We start from the raw sequence: 4501 nt of genomic DNA, 5'->3' as shown, positions 1-4501 counted from the left end.
ATGAATTCAAAGCAACTCTGATTTACACTCAAGATTTAATGAGTGGAATAGTATTCAAAAAAAGTTGAGCTGTGTAAGCAAAAAATTGGAAATCTAAAGAACTTCGATTTTGGGCCATTTCTGGTTGCTGCGGGACCAAGAGCATCTGTAGGAGAAGAGTCAGAGGGGAGTGTTAAGATTTGAGCTTGCATCTTTTGAATACAGGATCTCAAAATGCATCATGATTCTTGTCTCTTGGACAAGAATCTCATCGTAGGTAATCGTGGAAACAATGGGAACAGGACTGAGTTAGAACAGGTTTTTGGCTATTATGGACCACTATGATGTGTGTGGATTGCTTGAAACCCTCCTGGCTTTGCCTTTGTGGAATTTGAAGATCCCTGAGATGCCACAGATGCTGTCCGTGAGCTAGACGGAAGAACACTGTGTGGCTGCCACGTAAGAGTAGAACTGTCAAACGGTGTAAATACAAGTCGGAATGGTGGCCTGCTTCCCTCTTGGGATCATCGTCCTCGGGATGATTACCACAAAAGGAGTCCTCCTCTTTGGCTCAGATCCCCAAGGAGGAGAAAGGTCTCTGTCTCGTGAGAGAAATCAAAAGCCCTCCCTATCCTTCTCTAGGTCTCGTACTGATCTAGGTCAAATGAAAGGAAATAGAAGACTAGTTTGCAAAAGTGGTGCACAGGAAATAACTTCATTTGACAGGAGTATGTACAGGAAACTAAAGTTTTGCTTGAGGCTTCATAAGCTTGGTGCATTTTTAAGATGTTTTACCTGTTCAAATTTGTTTTGTCTCTTGGAACAGTGACACATAAACCGATTTTAATTCTCTATGGTTTTAAATGGATCATATGAGGCATACAATATCAAGAATTGTTACTTTACAATGTTCGTTGAAGGGAGATTAATTTTTTTTGAATTTTAGTTTTTCATAGACTGAAATAAACCTAGATCTTGCCCAGTTTTACGTGTGATGTACTGATGGTATAAAGTGACTGGTGGGAACTGATTGAAGCTGTAGTTCCTCTAGTGGCTGAGACACAGTGTGGCACTGAGGGTGAAATGGTAAGCAGTCTCTAAAGGCTGCTGTGAACGCAGCCAACAGATAAACGGTAGGAACCACACTCTGAAGGGTTTCAAAGCAGTTCCTTCCTGGTTTCTGTATGTGGATGCAGAGCTGTTGTGACATCTTTATTTGGAAATGTCACACTAAAATACCAGTGTCCTATCACTTTAAGGGTACACTGTAGAGTGGAACTTTTCAGTTACTGTGCAAGTTTTTTTTTTTTTTTTTATGTTGTCATTTGTAATGTGTTTGTGAGAATCCTTGGGATTAAAGTTTTGGTTACAAATTGTTGTTTTAAAGAAAGAACTTCCATTTTGTATAAAAACAAAAATGTTTTTATTAGGTTCAATAGTAGGTTTAACAACAAGACAAAAACTTCCAAGTTTTGGAGTAAGTTAACAGAAAACTTCACAACTGAAAAGCAGAGACCACCGACTTAACATAAAATATTCTAGAAAAGAAAAGAAAGGAAAAGAGATATGGAACAACTAGAAAAGATTTCATACACATATTATGGAAATTCCAGAGGAAGAAGAAGGGAAAAGGAATGGAGAAATAAGTGACAAAATTGTGACCTTGTATTTTTCTCAGATTATTTACAAATACTCACTGATCATGACATCTCATAGAGTGCAAAATACCAAAAAAAGTCATAAAACTCCAAAACCCAAACAAAGTTATCCACTAAAAGTGGGATTGTAACTTTTATATTCAAAGTATCAAAGGTAAGGAGAAGTCCTGTAGGGGACAGGGTATGTTGTGGGTGGGAGAGGCTGTCTTAACTTTACAATAGTGAACCTAGGAATTATACCTGACCTCTACAGAAACTAGAGCAGGAAAAAGAGAACAGAATGGAATGAAATATTAAAAGCTTTGAGGAAATAATGAACTGCCCAAACAAAATAAAACAAATCAGCAAGAGTGCTGTTCTCAACCCCATTGTCTTTCAAAAGCGAAGGAAATAGAAAACTTTTCTGGCCATTCAGTTGAAAACATACAAGTACATAAGTGACTCAAAACCTTGGCAAAATCAGTGACTTGAATCGATACTTGCCAACAGAAGAATTCTTATGACCAAAAACCACGAAAAAAACTGGCAGATTCCTGCCCGCAGCAGCTCTCTGCTCCCAAACCCCGTGGGAGAGAGACCTCACCGCCTGGTCAGGTGGGCACTCCTGAGGCTGCAGAGCGGAAGAGACCACCAACACTGCCCACCCCTGCTCACATCCCTGGCCCAAGAGGAAACTGTATACGGCCTCTGGGTTCCCGTAGAGGAGGGCCCAGGAACAGCAGGTCCGCTGCATCTGAGAAACCTCCAGAACCTGAAGGGACCGACCTGATAAACAGTTCGCTGCACCCAAATCCCATGGGAGGGAGAGCTAAAACTTCAGAGAGGCAGACACGCCTGGGAAACCAGAAGAGACTGCACTCTGCACACATCTCTGATGCCAGGGGAAAACACCAAACGCCATCTGGAAGCCTGGTGCATGGAAGCTCCCAGAAAGGGCGGAGCAGATCTTCCTGGTTGCTGCCGCCTTGGAGAGCTTGTAGGCAGCACCCCACGAGCAAACTTGAGCCTCGGAACCACAGGTAAGACCAACTTTTCTGCTGCAAGTGACTTGCCTGGTAAACTCAAGACACAGGCCCACAGGAACAACTGAAGACCTGTAGATAGAAAAAACTACACGCCTGAAAGCAGAACACTCTGTCCCCATAATTGGCTGAAAGAAAACAGGGAAACAGGTCTACAGCACTCCTGACACACAGGCTTATAGGACAGTCTAGCCACTGTCAGAAATAGCAGAACAAAGTAACACGAGAGATAATCTGATGGCGAGAGGCGAGTGCAGGAACCCAGGCAACAGAAACCAAGACTACATGGCAACTTCGGAGCCCAATTCTCCCACCAAAGCAAACACGGAATATCCAAACGCACCAGAAAAGCAAGATCTAGATTTAAAATCATATTTGATCACGATGCTGGAGGACTTCAAGAAAGACGTGAAGAACTCCCTTAGAGAACAAGTAGAAGCATACAGAGAGGAATTGCAAAAATCCCTGAAAGAATTCCAAAAAAACATAAATAAACAAGTAGAAGCCCATAGAGAGGAGTCACAAAAATCCCTGAAAGAATTCCAGGAAAACACAATCAAACAGTTGAAGGAATTAAAAATGGAAATAGAAGCAATCAAGAAAGAACACATGGAAACAACCCTGGATATAGAAAACCAAAAGAAGAGACAAGGAGTTGTAGATATGAGCTTCACCAACAGAATACAAGAGATGGAAGAGAGAATCTCAGGAGCAGAAGATTCCATAGAAATCATTGACTCAACTGTCAAAGATAATGTAAAGCGGAAAAAGCTACTGGTCCAAAACATACAGGAAATCCAGGACTCAATGAGAAGATCAAACATAAGGATAATAGGTATAGAAGAGAGTGAAGACTCCCAGCTCAAAGGACCATAAATATCTTCAACAAAATCGTAGAAGAAAACTTCCCTAACCTAAAAAAAAGAGATACCCATAGGCATACAAGAAGCTTACAGAACTTCAAATAGATTGGACCAGAAAAGAAACACCTCCCGTCACATAATAGTCAAAACACCAAACGCACAAAATAAAGAAAGAATATTAAAAGCAGTAAGGGAAAAAGGTCAAGTAACATATAAAGGCAGACCTATCAGAATCACACCAGACTTTTTGTCAGAAACTATGAAAGCCAGAAGATCCTGGACAGATGTCATACAGACCCCAAGAGAACACAAATGCTAGCCAAGGTTACTGTTTCCTGTAAAACTCTCAATTAACATAGATGGAGAAACCAAGATATTCCATGACAAAACCAAATTTACACCATATCTTTCTACAAATCCAGCACTACAAAGGATAATAAATGGTAAAGCCCAACATAAGGAGGCAAGCTATACCCTAGAAGAAGCAAGAAACTGATCGTCTTGGCAACAAAACAAAGAGAAGAAAAGCACACAAACATAACCTCATATCCAAATATGAATATAACAGGAAGCAATAATCACTATTCCTTAATATCTCTCAACATCAATGGCCTCAACTCCCCAATAAAAAGACATAAATTAACAAACTGGATACGCAACAAGGAACCTGCATTCTGCTGCCTACAAGAAACACACCTCAGAGACAAAGACAGACAGTACCTCAGAGTGAAAGGCTGGAAAACAACTTTCCAAGCAAATGGTCGGAAGAAGCAAGCTGGAGTAGACATTCTAATATCAAATAAAATCAATTTTCAACTAAAAGTCATCAAAAAAGATAAGGAAGGACACTTCATATTCATCAAAGGAAAAAACCACCAAGATGAACTCACAATCCTAAATATCTATGCCCCAAATACAAGGGCACCTACATACATAAAAGAAACCTTACTAAAGCTCAAACCACACATTGCACCTCACA

At 40.5% G+C, this 4501-nt stretch overlaps 1 pseudogene; it reads left to right on the top strand.

The window, feature by feature from the left end:
* Positions 1-213: 213 nt before the first annotated feature.
* Srsf3-ps10 (serine and arginine rich splicing factor 3, pseudogene 10) lies at positions 214-813 on the top strand (annotated as a pseudogene).
* Positions 814-4501: the final 3688 nt, after the last annotated feature.

The sequence above is a fragment of the Rattus norvegicus genome, chromosome 2 (genome assembly GCF_036323735.1).
Source record: "Rattus norvegicus strain BN/NHsdMcwi chromosome 2, GRCr8, whole genome shotgun sequence".
In the NCBI taxonomy this organism is placed as follows: domain Eukaryota; kingdom Metazoa; phylum Chordata; class Mammalia; order Rodentia; family Muridae; genus Rattus; species Rattus norvegicus.
The sequence above is the reverse complement of the archived record's forward strand: the minus strand, read 5'-3'. Positions and strand labels throughout refer to the sequence as shown.